We start from the raw sequence: 16,682 nt of genomic DNA, 5'->3' as shown, positions 1-16,682 counted from the left end.
TATATATTTTAAGAAAATATAATGTATATGGCCAGGAACCAACACACTATGATTTATTTCCATGAACTCAGAATCAATTTGATGATTATCTGTCGTTGTTATCATTTTATTACTGACCTATCCTAGCTTGATGATACATCTTTTAAGTTTGTCTTCATCGTGTGGTTATACGATCAATAATCTTTTTTATTGTTCTTAAACAACTGGAAATGTATATTTTAAGAGGGGTTTCATTGGGAACTGCTTTTGTGGGAATATATTAACATTTAGCTAGGCACACGTCTATTGTTCATTCAGAGCTCTGTCAATGAACAGAGTGTGGGAAAGCTCTGGAGATTGGAGTCCCAGTTCAATGTCTTTAGCATCCTCAGCCCCACCAGCACCTGACTATTCTCAGAGGGGAATTGGCACACTTCAGGGAGGAGCTGTCTCAAACGCCAAGCTTCATGTTTAATATTGAAACATTTATCAAGAAATTCAATGGGAGTCGATTTTTCGTGCACAACACATTTGTGATATTACTCTATATAGATATTACACAAACTATTTGTTAATTTGTGACTTTGTCCATGTTTCTTGAAATCCTCAAAATGACCCAATGAGGTCCTTAACCTCCAGATGGTTTGTGACGTCAGCTTCTGTCTCAACAACACAGAGCTAAACAGTCATCAGTCACTAAAGGTCCATTCAAAGTCCTTTTATAGTGTATTGACCACAGCACACAAGACTCAGTGTGGGAAACTCTGACCAACTCTCTACTCACATGACTTCCAGCCAACTGGCAGGAGAAACATCTGCTTCATCTGAACACCATAATTTATGTCATTTAACATCGGGTTTGTGTTTCAAAGCAACAATCTTCCCGTTTTTAAGTTACTTTTTTTGTGCACATTAAAACTAAGTAGGCCTAAAACATATCAAAATGAGTAAAAAAAATATTGGAATGTTGGGATAGTTTTCTAAAATACAGCCTTGGCGTTAATGGCTAAGATTGTACAGAAAAAGTATTGTGTTGCTCTCTCTGTCAGAAGCAATTTTACAAAAATGTTCATTAAGTTATTCGTTTTTTTCATCACTGACATGGATCACATTTAAACAATATATTCAGAAATTAATTATTTTATATTATTTATATTTCAAATATTTAAATGTGTTTGTATTTTATACAATGAGTGATCCATGTCAGCATCACACGTGTGATGGGATAATTAGTGTGCGTTCTGCCTGTACCATGTTAATGATAGCCTACAGTATAGCAACATTGTGAGAAGTGCCAGATATACAAGTAGATACAGAATGTGCATAAAATATAGTGTTGGTTGCATTTTGGTCAGTAAATTGTTTAGATTTTGTTGCACCATTAATAACCATTATCCGTCGGTCTCCCACGTGTGTGATGTAATGATGAGCGTGTGCTCAGTCAAAGACGTTGATGTCAACATCAGGCAGCAGATCGGCTTTCTTTACAGGGTCACAACTTTCCCAGATTCAAACTCCTTCCATCACCCCAGAGTCGTCCACCTGTTCCCCTGAGATCTAACCATTGTCCCTCAGCAGTAAGAGCATTGGGCATGTGGCAGCACTACATTCCTCATTGTCCTTCCTGGCTCTCTGATTGGCTAATACTGTGAGAAAGTCCAATCTGACCCAGACCCACACATTCATATGGAGATTGGGGACTACAAATAGGAGGGATGAAGCCAGTAGAGATCAGATTCTCTCTACACTACAGAGACCTCTGCAGAGATCAGCCATGGCACCTATAACTACTTCACCATTCACCTCCTCTAAAGAGCACCTGACTTTGAACCACAAGGTGAATTGAAGATTCAACTTCATGGACACATGAACTTCATTCCTAAAATATTTGTACTTATTCAAGGCTATGTTTTTCAGAATGTGTTTATTAATGATGTCTTTCTTCCTTCTGCAGATAAGAAAACCACTGGTGGAGAAGTTACGCAGAGAGCGAATCAACAGCAGCATTGAGCAGCTCAAGTCTCTCCTGGGTCCAGAGATCCTCAAACAACAAGCTGACTCCAAGCTGGAGAAAGCAGACATCCTGGAAATGACAGTTTGCTTCCTGACACGACAGCAGCAGTATCAACCTGTCAACTCAGCACCTGTCAATCAGGGATACTCCAGGTGTGTCCAAGAGGTGGTGCACTTCCTGTCCAAGGATGAGGTGAAGATACAGTGCCAGAGAAGACTGCTGGACCATTTCCAGAACATGCAGTCATCCTCTGACAAGAACATGAATGAGACTTGTTTGCATCAGCTGAGGTCTCCAGTTCAGTCCAGCATCACCAAAGAGAAGAGTCCAGTCAACATCGCCCTCTGGAGGCCCTGGTAGAAAACTACAGACTGGAATTCCAACCTGACTAACTGAGTTGACCATATTGGTCCAAGATTACTATAACAGAACTGAAAAATGTTGGAAGAATTGTTTTCTTTTTTCTTTATTTGAAAGGTTTTTTTATGAACTACTTTTTAAGTTTGATATTTAGAATGTGACGGTCTGCAGAAAACTGTCCAATGTTTCTTTCATGCTAAACTCTGACAATACTTTGGCATGAACACCATGCATGTTGCATGAATGACCTGATACATCAGAATAATCTGATATTAATGTTAGCTCCAAGCCTAGCTCCTGTTACACTGTGACTTTTTTCACTGCTTTGATATTTTAGTTTTACCTGATTGTTAATATAGATCAAATTGATCTAAAAACTTTACTGTCCTTCTTATGGACATTTTCCCATCGTGGACTGAACATGATAATAGAATCTAAGTGATTAATTAAGACTGATCTGTTGTAAGATCAATATGTTTGTATCATTTTGTTTTAAAAGGGATCATATATTGTCACCATTTTCTAGTGACACTAATATTTTCATAATGATGCAAATCTTATGAATGCCATTGACCGAACTGGTTGTTTACCTTTTTTGTCATCACTCTGTGATTAGCAAAACCTGATCTATTGTAAGATCTTATTTCTTTAATTTGCCTTATTAGTTTTTTTACTAAGTGCAAACTGCAAAGTATTATGGTTCTCTTACTCTGAACCAACTACTGTGGAATGGACAGAAATTTTTACCCACAATGCTGTTCATTTAATACAGTCTTATGTCTCTAATATAGAGACTCTGATTTCTCATTGTACGTCCTCTACTCTATTTGAGTACATATCTAAAACGTTATTGTCCTTCTTATGGACATTTTTCCATTGTGGACTAGATATAATAATGGAATCTAAGTGATTAATTAAGACTGATCTGTTGTAAGATCAATATGTCTAATGTATACTTTTGTTCTCTGAACCAACTACTGTGAAATGGAAAGTAATGTTTACCCACAATGCTGTTCATTTACAATGTCTTATGTCTCTCATAGAGACTCTGAGTTCTCATTGTACATCCTCTATTCTATCTGAGTACAGTGTCTTGGAGAAATACCCAACTTATTGTTGTGATGTGTCATCACTTCTATCTCCCTTCGGGTGAGGAATATATACATGTGACTCATTGAGTCTATCTGAATAAACAAACACAAACTGCCATATTCTTTGCCCTTTGTCTTTTTCTCTATTCATTGATGAAGATGACATGAAGTTAACTCCATGTTACAAATATCAACATTAGCAGTCTTTTGATATGGTTCTCTGACTTTATATCAGTCTGTTAAATGTATGGCTACTGATTAAGTTACATCAGTGAAGATCTAATCATAAGGAAGAAGAGAGTTTGGCAATTAGATCTCTATGAAATGGAAATCTATGGAAATGCAATTACTACAAATGAAAACAACTCATTCATGCAGCACTATTTTACAAAGATTTGTCTTACATCATTTTGCTGAGTCATTTATTTTTTTATGTCAAGATTCCAGTTGTTTTAGAAAATCAACTTGCATCCCAAATTGTTGCCGCTACTGTGTCTCTCCTAAACAATGATGTTGATGTATAAATAAGGCACACTTCTATTGTCTTTCCATTGAAAGCAGTCAATAGACAGAGTGTGGGAAACCAGAGAAACCTCACTCACAGAGCCCCCATGGGACAATAGATCCAGACCTCTACCCTGGGGGAGTGGAGAGGTTGATGGGGGTGTCATGGACAAATTCTGATCCATCCTGAACCAGCCTATCATTTATAGTATCTATGTTTTAAGAAAATATTATCCATAACGAACAACACACTATAATGTATTTCCATAAACCCAGAATCAATTTGATGATTATTTGCACGGGCCATCCATTTCTGGCCTATCCTAAGATAAAATATATCATAAGCTGATGATAAAATATAAATCTTTTAAGTTTGTCTTCATCGTGTGGTTATAACATCAATAATGATTTGATGGTTCTTAAAAAACTTGAAATATACATGTTTAGAGGGGGTTCATTGGGAACGGCTGGTGTTGGGATATATTAACATTTAACTAGGCACACGTCTATTGTTCAGTGAGAGCTCTGTCAATGAACAGAGTGTGGGAAAGCTCTGGAGAGCAGAGTCCCAGTTCAATGTCTTTAGCACCCTCAACCCCACCAGCACCTGACTATTCTCAGAGGGGAATTGGCACACTTCAGGGTGGAGCCGTCGCAAACCCCCATCCTCATGTTTAATAATGAAACTTTCGTCAAGGAATTCAAGGGGTTTCTGTGTTTTGCAGTATGTTACATAATACAATTCATGCGACTTTGTCCTTACAAATTAGGCAATAGCAGACGCTCTTAATCCAGAGCGATTTACAGTAAGCAAGGTAAACACAAGGTATTACATCAAATGCATAGAAATAGTCATCTAGGATCATAGGTAAACCAAAAACCTATCATCTGTCTAAACAGTATTAAAAAATAAAAATCAGTAGGCTACATTGAAACTATACACACTCTTTATAACCAAAACCTATAAAACAAAACCTAGATGTAGAAAGATTCATGTGGATGTCTGTAATATTTGCTAGGTATACTGTTTAGCAACTTCTTTTTTACAATGTTAATGATGAATCTAAAGGTTAAGCCAATTGGATCCTTTCCCGCCAGATGGTATGTGACGTCAGGTTCTGTCTCAGCAACACAGAGGTTTCATAACAGCCGTCACTAAAGGTCCATTCAAAGTCCTTTTGTAGTGCATTGACCACAGCACACAGGACTCAGCGTGGGAAACTCTGAGCAACTCTCTACTCACATGACTTCCAGCAAACAGACAGGAGAAACATCTGCTTCATTCATGCACATTACATCACAGTATCAATTTAGAAAAATAAATATTATTTTTATCAAAATAAATTCTATAGACCCAGATCATGAAACTAAATTGTTAGTTGCCCAAATTTGTACTCATGTTCTTAGATCCTGTAATAATGTAATTAAATGTCACTCATTTGTTAAAGCTTAGTGTGATGGGATAATTTGTGTGTGCTCTGTCTGTATTATGTTAATGTATTAACAATACATATAGCTTTTATAATTATAGTATACGTGCCAGATATTGCACATTAAGTAGATAGAATGTGATATAAAGTGTGTATAAGTGTATAAAGTGTGATATAAACATGCAATCGCCTGTAAATTGTTTAGATAATTCTATGTTACACCATTAATTAATCGTTATCTGTCTCCCACGTGTGTGATGTAATGATGAGCGTGTGCTCAGTCAAAGTCATTGATCCCAAACCATTAGGCAGCAGATCTGCTCTCTTTACAGGGTCACCACTTTCCCAGATTCACACAAAGTCTCTCTCCATCACCCCCCAGTCCTCCACCTGTTCCCCTGAGATCTAACCATTGTCCCTCAGCAGTAAGCACATTGAGCATATGGCAGCACTACATTCCTCATTGTCCTTCCTGGCTCTCTGATTGGCTAATACTGTGAGAAAGTCCAACCAGACCCAGACCCACACATTCATATGGAGATTGGGGACTATAAATAGGAGGGATGAAGCCAGTAGAGATCAGATTCTCTCTGAGACCTCTACAGCACAGAGATCAGCCATGGCTCCTACAATCACTTCATCATTCAGCTCTTCTAAGGAACACCTGACTCTGAACCACAAGGTAAATTGAAGACTAAGTGTCATTAAATATCAATAATAATTGCTTGAACTTATTCAAACTTGTCTTGTTCTTCAGAATAAGTGTATTAATGATGCCTTTCTTCTTTCTGCAGCAAAGAAAACCATTGGTGGAGAAGTTACGCAGAGAGCGAATCAACAGCAGCATTGAGCAGCTCAAGTCTCTCCTGGGTCCAGAGATCCTCAAACAACAGGCTGACTCCAAGCTGGAGAAAGCAGACATCCTGGAGATGACAGTTTGCTTCCTGACACGAAAGCAGCAGTATCAACCTGTCAACTCAGTACCTGTCAATCAGGGATACTCCAGGTGTGTCCAAGAGGTGGTGCACTTCCTGTCCAAGGATGAGGTGAAGATACAGTCCCAGAGAAGACTGCTGGACCACTTCCAGAACATGCAGTCATCCTCTGACAAGAACATGAAGGAGATGTATTTGCCTCAACTGAGGTCTCCAGTTCAGTCCAGCATCACCAAAGAGAAGAGTCCAGTCAACATCGCCCTCTGGAGGCCCTGGTAGAAAACTACAGACTGGAACTCGACTCTGATCAATTGAGTTGACCATATTGGTCCAAGATTTCTGTCAAACAGCTGTATTTTCAATACAGAAAGACTTGGTCTTCAGCATGTAAACTTTGTACAGAAGTTTTTTTTTAAAACTTGTAGCGTAATGTTTTATGTTAAAACAACTTTTTCTTTTCATCAGAAATTTACATTTTCCTAGACACCGAAGAAACTACACTGCTTTACATTAAGGCAGAGAGCAACTGTTACACATATTATGTTGCATTTTTCTGTCCATGCAGATTTTAAGTTGTGAGGTGGATCTTTTCACTGCCATGACAATGTTTTTACCTGACAGTTAGGGATCAGTTATATTGATCTAAAACCTTTACTGTCCTCAAGTGGACACATACTATTAATCTAAGTGATTAATTAAGCCTGATCTATTGTAAGATCAATATTTTCAATATGCGCTTCTATTAAAATGGCATACCCAACTTTATATACTGACATTATTTTCTATAGTGACACTAACATTGTTATGACAAGGTGTATTGTGTAGTATTTTCTAGAGCAATATAATATTGAATTTACCTGTCAGCCTAGAAGTTATACAGTGCATATATTCACTGACATGACAATGTATTTGACTGACAGTTACGGATCAATTATATTGATCGAAAACTTGCACTGTCTATCTTTTTGTTTTAAAGAAGGCATATTAACACTTATCACATGCCACAATTTTCTCTTCACACTAACATTGTTATGACAATGTGCATCTTCTTTCTCTATGAATGTTATTGACTGAATACTCTGGTTATTCAACTTTGTATCATCACTTATGTGATTGGCAAAACCTGGTATATTTTATGATCTTATTTTGATCAATTGCATGTGTCTTCCTACAAAATGTAATGTTGTTTTCAACAACCAATTGTGGAATGGAGAGTAATGTTTTCTCATGTCATACAATGTCCTACGTCTCTCATAGAGACACGTTCTCATTGTAAATCCTCTACTCTATTTGAGTAAATGTTTTGGAGAAATATCCAAGTTATTGTTGTGATGTGTCATCACTTCTATCTTTATTCCGGTGAGGAATTTATACCTGATGTGACTCATTGAGTCTTTTTCAATAAACAAACACAAACTGACATTTTTTTTGCCCATTCATTAATGAAGACATCCAAGTTATATTCATGTAACAATAGCAAATATCAACATCAGCAGTCTTTTGATATGATTATCTGACTTTATATGAGTCTGTTAAATGTATGGCTACAAATGAAGTTACACCAATGAAGATCTAATGATATGGAAGAGAGTTTGGCAATTAAATCTCTATGAAACGTGAATCTATGCAAATGCAATTGCTTGCCTTGAGGTAACTACACATGAAAACAGCTAACTCGTTCATGCAGCGCTATTTTACAAAGTCATGGTTTGTCTTACATCATTTCGCTAAATCATTTTATTTTTAATGACTCAATATTCCAGTTGTTTACTTGAAAACCAACTTGGATCCCAAAATGTTTCTGCAACTGTTTCTCTCCTAAACACAATAACGTCACATTGTGTCACTAATGTGATGTATGAATAAGACACACTTCTATTGTCTTTCCATTGAAATCAGTCAATAGACAGAGTGTGGGAAACCAGAGAAACCTCACTCACAGAGCCCCCATGGAACAATAGATCCAGACCTCTACCCTGGGGGTAGAGGTTGATGGGGGTCTCTATGGACAACTATTGATCCATCTTGAACTAGCCCTATCATTTATAGTATCTATATTTTAAGAAAATATAATCTATAATGAACCAACACACTATAATATTTCCATGAACCCAGAATCAATTTGATGATTATTTGTCATTATTATTATTTTATCCATTACTGACATATCCTAATTTGATGGTAAATATTTTATTACGTTTGTCTTCATGGTGTGGTTATGCCATCAATATTTTTTTGATTGTTCTTAAACAACTGGAAATGTATATTTTTGGAGGTGGTTCATTGGGAACGGCTGGTGTTGGGATATATTAACATTTAACTAGGCACATGTCTATTGTTCATTCAGAGCTCTGTCAATGAACAGAGTGTGTGTGAAAGCTCTGGAGAGCAGAGTCCCAGTTCAATGTCTTTAGCATCCTCAACACCACCAGCACCTGACTATTCTCAGAGGGGAATTGGGGAATTGGCACACTTCAAGAAGGAGCCGTCTCAAACACCAAGCTAGGGGAGTCGATTTTTCATGCACAACACAATTGTAATATTACTCTATATAGATATTACACAAACTATTTGTTAATTTGTGACTTTGTCCATGTTTCTTGAACTCCTCAAAATGACCCAATGAGGTCCTTTCCCTCCAGATGGTTTGTGACGTGAGCTTCTGTCTCAACAAAACAGAGCTAAACAGTCGTCAGTCACTAAAGGTCCATTCAAAGTCGTTTTATAGTGTATTGACCACAGCACACAAGACTCAGTGTGGGAAACTCTGACCAACTCTCTACTCACATGACTTCCAGCCAACAGGCAGGAGAAACATCTGCTTCCTCTGAACACCATAAATGATGTCATTATCAGAGAGAGAGAGAGAGAGAGAGAGAGAGAGAGAGAGAGATGGCAGGAGCGCTACTGGTATCCCTCAAACCACCGGTGTCATGAAAGGGAATACAATGAATGAGCAAAAAAGGACAGAATGTGCCAAAAAGGCAAGGTCAAATCCAGGTCCAGGCACTCAGGTGGATTTGAAATTAAAAAGCCTTTATTGGGCAATGGGCTTACAGAACATTAAAAAACACCAACCCGTTTCGGCAAACGCCTTCTTCAGGGTGTTGCTGGATATGTCATTATCAGTTTTGAATTTCACAGCAACAATCTGCCAGTTTTGAAGTTACTTTTGTGCATATTAAAACTAACTAAAACATACCAAAATGAGTAAAAGAATATTGGAATATTGAGATAATTTAATTTAATAAAGCATACATTTGAAAAATGGTCATGACGTCATTTGTTTTTTTTCATCACTGACATGGATCACATTTAAACAATATATTCAGCAATCATTTTCAATTATTTATATTTCAAATATTTAAATGTGTTTGTATTTTATACAATGAGGGATCCATTTCAGTATCACACGTGTGATGGGATAATTAGTGTGTCAATGTTAATGATACAGTATAGCAACATTGTGAGTCAGATATAGTAGATACAGAATGTGCATAATACAGTGTTGCATTGGTTAGTAAATTGTTTAGATTATTCTATGTTGCACCATTAATGACCATTATCGGTTTCCCACGTGTGTGATGTGATGATGAGCGTGTGCTTAGTCAAAGACATTGATCTCAACATCAGGCAGCAGATCTGCTCTCTTTACAGGGTCACCACTTTCCCAGATTCACACAAAGTCTCTCTCCATCACCCCCCAATCCGCCACCTGTTCCCCTGAGATCTAACCATTGTTCCTCAGCAGTAAGAGCATTGCGCTTCTGGCAGCACTACATTCCTTATTGTCCATCCTGGCTCTCTGATTGGCTAAGACTGTGAGAAAGTCCAACCAGACCCAGACCCACACATTCATATGGAGATTGGGGACTATAAATAGGAGGGATGAAGCCAGTAGAGATCAGATTCTCTCTACAGACACCAGAGCACAGAGATCAGACATGGCACCTATAACCAATTCACCATGCACCTCTTCTAAGGAGCACCTAACTTTGAACCACAAGGTAAATTGAAGACTCAATTTCATGGACACTTAAATTACATTCCTAAAATGTTTGTACTTATTCAAGATTATGTTGTTCTTCAGAATCTGTTTATTAATGATCACCTTCTTCTTTCTGCAGATAAGAAAACCATTGGTGGAGAAGTTACGCAGAGAGCGAATCAACAGCAGCATTGAGCAGCTCAAGTCTCTCCTGGGTCCAGAGATCCTCAAACAACAAGCTGACTCCAGGCTGGAGAAAGCAGACATCCTGGAGATGACAGTTTGCTTCCTGACACAACAGCAGCAGTATCAACCTGTCAACTCAGCACCTGTCAATCAGGGATACTCCAGGTGTGTCCAAGAGGTGGTGCACTTCCTGTCCAAGGATGAGGTGAAGATACAGTCTCAAAAAAGACTGCTGGACCACTTCCAGAACCTGCAGTCATCATCTGACAAGAACATGAAGGAGACTTGTTTGCCTCAACTGAGGTCTCCAGTTCACTCCAGCGTCACCAAAGAGAAGAGTCCAGTCAACATCGCCCTCTGGAGGCCCTGGTAGTAAACTACAGACCGGAATTCCAACCTGTTCAACTGAGTTGACCATATTGGTCCAAGATGACAGAACCGAAAAGAACTATTGATTTCTCTTCTTCTTTTTTTTCTGTATTTGAACATTTTAATTTTATTAACTGCGTTTTTAGTTTTGTATTCAAAATGCTAAATGGAAATATCCAGGAAAATTGTAAACTATTTGCTAATATGTCTTTCATAATATCCCATGACATTGCATAACTCTATTGATACATCAGAGTAATCGGATATTACTTTAACATATAAACCTAGCTTTCATTATTTGAAATTTTCACTATGATATTTTAGTTTAACCCAATTGTTACAGATCAAATTGATCTAAAAACATGAAAATGTTCCATTGTGGACTAGATATCATCCTTTAATCTAAATGATTAATTAAGAATGATCTGTTTTAAGATCAATATCTTTTTAATCTATCCTTAAGGGATACTTATATAAGCACCTACTGTCACTATTTTCCAGTGACGCTAAGGTTTTCATAATTCATCTTTCTCTGGATGTTATTGTTATAAATCAAATTGATCTAAGAACTTTACTGTCCTTCTTATGGAAATGTTTCCATTGTGAAATAGATATAATACTATAATCTAAGTGATTAAATAACACTGGTCTGTTGTAAGATCAGTCTAAGCTATCCTTTTGTTTTAAAAGGAATAATTAAAATCATGTACTTTTCACCATTTTCTATAGTGACACTCATGTTTTCATAATGATGTAAATCTTATGAATGCCATTGACCAAACTGGTTGTTTATTTTTTTGTCATCACTCTGTGATTAGCAAAACCTGATCTATTGTAAGATCTTACTTCTTTCATTTTCCTTTTTTTGTTTTTTTTACTAAGTGCAAAGTATTATGGTTCTCTGACTCTGAACCAACTACTGTGAAATGGAAAGTAATTAGGTTTACCCACAATGCTGTTCATTTAATAGCCTACAATGTATTATGTCTCATAGCTGTATGTTTTCATAATGAATCATTCTCTATGGATGTTATTGATCAATAAGATTGTTAATCTTTTTGTCATCACTCTGTGATTAGCCAAACTTGATCTATAATAAGATCTTATGTCTTTAATTTGCATGTATTACTATAAGTGCAAAGTGTTATAGTACTCTGAACAAACTACTGTGGAATGGAGAGAGTAATGTTTACCCAAATTGCTGTTCATTTCATAAAATGTCCTACGTCTCTCATAGAGACTCATTGTAAATCCTCTACTCTATTTGAGTACAAGGTGTCTTGGAGAATTATCCAAGTTATTGTTGTGATGTGTCATCACTTCTATCTACATTCAGTTGAGGAATGTATACACCTGATATGACTTGTTGAGTCTTTTTCAATAAACAAATATCAACTACAATCTTTTTGTCCATTATATTTCTTCTCTGGAGAGCAGTTTGTCTTTAGCGTCCTCAACCCCACCATGCACCTGACTATTCACAGAGGGGAATTGGCACACTTTGGGAAGGAGCTGTCTCAAACCCACACCCTCATTTTTAACAATGAAACATGTACCAATTAATTCAAGGGGAGTGTAATACTACTGTAATATTACACTGTAGATATTACACAAACAATGTAATATTTCTTAATTTATTACTTTTTCCATGTTTCTTGAAATTCTCAGCCACCCGTTGAGATCCTTTCCCTCCAGATGGTTTGTGATGTTACTTACTGTCCATTCAATGTCCTTTTGTAGTACAATGACCACATAGTTGGGTCATTTATGGCACTTCCGTGACCGCGGAGAGCGAAGGTCCGTTTCTCAATGGATTTGTCATCTAGGAGGGTTATTAAACAAATTTAGCCGGGGTGTCTTTTTTAAAACGGCGGGGAAAATTTGTGGGAGACCAAAATCCAAAATGGCTGCCGTGAAAATGAACTTTTTAATGGTTTGACCTACAATGATGCACAATACATGGTTTCAGAGCTTATTTTGGTCAAGGAATACATATATGGTGTTTATATAATGATTTGACCTATTGTCGACCTTCAAATGCAAGATGGCTGCCAATTATGAGCTCCAAAAGGGAGTTTTTTCAAAATCGTCACAGAGCCTTCATATTAGGCTCAAATGAAAGCTCTGCTCATGATGAGTTGAATAATATACAGTATAAGTACACAGAAGTAATCTCTGAGGTCAATAAAGTCAATGTTTGTGTGTAAACAGCAGTTGCTGATTTGCGGTTTCCCATTAAATAGGGTAGGCTACTGAGAATATGGTGTCCAGTTCATCCCATCACATTTTCATAATTAACCAAAAATAAATGAGCTCTATAGCCTAACATAAAATAGTATTCTGTATGCAAAGCTAGAAAGGTTAGTTGCTTGAGGTGAATTTAAAGGTCAACTCATTTGTCACCCTTATTTTGTAGTATTGCTCCCAGTGTTTCCTGTCTGTCTTCCTTGCCTTGTCTAACCAGTCTTGTGATTTTGTCAGTGTTTCCACCTGTGTCCTCCTAGTCCCCCAGCCTATCCCAGTGTTGATTGTCAGTTGAGTTCACCTGTGTCCTGTTAATCCCTGTCTATTTAAGCTCTGTGATTGCATTGTGTTCTTATTGGTCTGTAGACCTTTGTCATGTGAGGTTTTTAGTCGTTGTTCTTTGCGCTCAAGAATCTTGGAAGTGATTTTGGATAAGAACCTCTCGCCAGAGCAGGATGCACAGCACGCCCTGTCTGTAGTGCTTTCCTCGTAGTGCTTGGTCTACCAACCCCTCCACTACTACCCCTGCTGTAACCAGAGTGTCTGCCATTCCAGAGCCCTTGAATCGCTTGTAGATGGCATAGATGTACTGTAGGACATCAGCTGGTGGAAAGGTACGAGGATTGGGAGGATGTCCTTGAACATTTCTGGATTCTCTGCCTTGAGCTCAGTGAGCATCTTGTAGGTGGGCAGGTCACCAACAAGAAAGGAGAATGGAATATTCTTCTGCCACATGGCCTCCACATGTTCCACCATGATGTCATTCACCACTGACTGACTTGAAGGTTCATTGTATGTTGTGTGGTAATAAGGCTTGCTCTTGTTGGGTGGTGGATGACAGCAGGACTGGGCACCACTGTATCCTGGAACTCGCTGCTCTTCAGGTGGTGGTCTTGTACCATGATTGTCTACACGAGACAGTGCATGTATCACAGAGCGAGCACACTGCGGAGCTCTGCTATCAACCTGGGAGTAAATGTCCATGGCATGACAAGGAGTAAAGATCTGGTAGACACTCTGCACAAGAGCGGTGTCTGCATCAGCTTTGCAGACACACTGCTCCTCTATGACCATTGGGCTCTGATGGATGTGGAGGCATCAGCAACCTGCCCACACGAGATCGCAGACAGCAAGCCAGCTATCGTGATCATCGACAATGACGACTTCAAGATTGACACTATGACAGGTGACTCTACAGCAGTCCATCGAACAAATGTCATGTACATGCAGCCAGAGAGCTATGAAAAGAAACCAGGCAAAGAGACTGCTGAAACGCTCACCAAGAAGAAGGAAATCTCTGCACAGCTAAAGCAGAAGTGTGCGGAACTGACAAAGGTTTGCCAGTACAGATGCCCCCCCTGGTAGCAAGAGTGAGTCACCTGCTTGTCCCAGGGTAGATCCACCAGTGGATGGGTCAGCTCCGCAGCGTGCTCGCTCTGTAATACATGCACTGTCTCGTGTAGACAATCATGGCAGAAGACCACCACCTGAAGAGCAGCGAGTTCCAGGATACAGTGGTGCCCAGTCCTGCTGTCATCCACCACCCAACAAGAGCATGCCTAATTACCACACAACATACAATGAACCTCCAAGCAAGTCAGTGGTGAATGACATAATGGTGAAACATGTGGAGGCCATGCAGCAGAAGAATATTCCATTCTCCTTTCTTGTTGGTCACCTGCCCACCTACAAGACGTTCACTCAGCTCAAGGCGGAGAATCCATTAATGTTCAAGGACATCCTCCCAATCCTCGTAACTTTCCACCAGCTGATGTCCTACATCTATGCCATCTACAAGCGATTCAAGGGCTCTGGAATGGCAGACGCTCTAATGTCCAAGATTCTTGAGCACAAAGAACAACAACTAAAAACCTCACCTCACATGACAACAGACCAACAAGACCACAGTGCAAACACAGGGCTTAAATATACAGGGACTAACAGGACACAGGTGAACTCAACTGACAATCAACACTGGGATAGGCTGGGGGACTAGGAGGACACAGGTGGAAACACTGACAAAATCACAAGACTGGTTAGACAAGGCAAGGAAGACAGACAGGAAACACTGGGAGCAATACTACAAAATAAGGGTGACAAATGAGTTGACCTTTAAATTCACCTCAAGCAACTAACCTTTCTATCTTTGCATACAGAATACTATTTTATGTTAGGCTATAGAGCTCATTTATTTTTGGTTAATTATGAAAATGTGATGGGATGAACTGGACACCATATTCTCAGTAGCCTACCCTATTTAATGGGAAACCGCAAATCAGCAACTGCTGTTTACACACAAACATTGACTTTATTGACCTCAGAGATTACTTCTGTGTACTTATACTGTATATTATTCAACTCATCATGAGCAGAGCTTTCATTTGAGCCTAATATGAAGGCTCTGTGACGATTTTGAAAAAACTCCCTTTTGGAGCTCATAATTGGCAGCCATCTTGCATTTGAAGGTCGACAATAGGTCAAATCATTATATAAACACCATATATGTATTCCTTGACCAAAATAAGCTCTGAAACCATGTATTGTGCATCATTGTAGGTCAAACCATTAAAAAGTTCATTTTCACGGCAGCCATTTTGGATTTTGGTCTCCCACAAATTTTCCCCGCCGTTTTAAAAAAGACACCCCGGCTAAATTTGTTTAATAACCCTCCTAGATGACAAATCCATTGAGAAACGGACCTTCGCTCTCCGCGGTCACGGAAGTGCCATAAATGACCCAACTAACAGCACATGCAGTGTGGGAAACGTTGACCAACTCTCCTCACATGACTTCAAGCCAACAGACAGGAGAAACATCTGCTTTATCTGAACACCATGTGTCATTTACCGTCTTTTTTATGCATATGAAAGAGACATCTTTAACATGGCATTCATTTCTTGTATTTCACATCCCCTTCCATAAAATACTTGTCTTTGATGATTCTTAGTTCAGGTTATTATGCGTCAATGGGATATCCTGAAGTCTTATTAGATGTGATCTTTTATGGTCATATGTTTATCAACAGTAATCCTCTGATTGGACCTAACCCAGGGGTGTCGTGTCTTAAACAAAATGTATTAACACATATTTTGGAGACAGTTTATTGGGAATTGCTTGGGGATATTAGCATTTAACTAGGCCCACGTTATTGTTCAGTGAGAGTTCTGTCAATTAACAGAATGGGAAAACTCTGGAGAGCGAGTTACAGTTACATGTCTTTAGCATCCTCAATTCCACCAGCACCTGGCTATTCTCAGAGGGGAATTGACACACTTTGGGAAAATAATTTCCCTCTGCTCTTAATATTATTCCCAATTTAGTGCCAACTCTCTCAATCTGTCTCTGTGTGTGTCGCTCTCTCTCTCTCTCTCTCTCTCTCTCTCTCTCTCTCTCTCTCTCTCTCTCTCTCTCTCTCTCTCTCTCTCTCTCTCTCTCTCTCTCTCTCTCTCTCTCTCTCTCTTTATCCAATATCTCTTTACCTGCTGAGGATTGAGTCAGCATTTTGAAAGTATTAGGATCATTTACAACAAGAGTCACATAGGAAACAAGACATTTTTTTCTGCAAGTAATCTCTCTAGCAAT

At 38.6% G+C, this 16,682-nt stretch overlaps 3 pseudogenes across 3 annotated transcripts; all 3 read left to right on the top strand.

Annotated features, from left to right (window-relative positions):
- Positions 1 to 1,694: 1,694 nt before the first annotated feature.
- Positions 1,695 to 2,436, top strand: LOC311048734 (transcription factor HES-5-like; annotated as a pseudogene). The gene is made up of 2 exons: positions 1,695 to 1,816; positions 1,934 to 2,436. The product of its transcript is annotated as a transcription factor HES-5-like (transcript).
- A 3,505-nt stretch (positions 2,437 to 5,941) lies between these two features.
- On the top strand, positions 5,942 to 6,592 carry LOC311049073 (transcription factor HES-5-like; annotated as a pseudogene). The gene is made up of 2 exons: positions 5,942 to 6,060; positions 6,173 to 6,592. The product of its transcript is annotated as a transcription factor HES-5-like (transcript).
- A 3,609-nt stretch (positions 6,593 to 10,201) lies between these two features.
- Positions 10,202 to 10,860, top strand: LOC311049074 (transcription factor HES-5-like; annotated as a pseudogene). The gene is made up of 2 exons: positions 10,202 to 10,320; positions 10,441 to 10,860. The product of its transcript is annotated as a transcription factor HES-5-like (transcript).
- Positions 10,861 to 16,682: the final 5,822 nt, after the last annotated feature.

The sequence above is a fragment of the Gymnoscopelus microlampas genome, assembly GCF_963454915.1.
Source record: "Gymnoscopelus microlampas genome assembly, chromosome: 7".
Classification (NCBI taxonomy): Eukaryota; Metazoa; Chordata; class Actinopteri; order Myctophiformes; family Myctophidae; genus Gymnoscopelus; species Gymnoscopelus microlampas.
The sequence above is the reverse complement of the archived record's forward strand: the minus strand, read 5'-3'. Positions and strand labels throughout refer to the sequence as shown.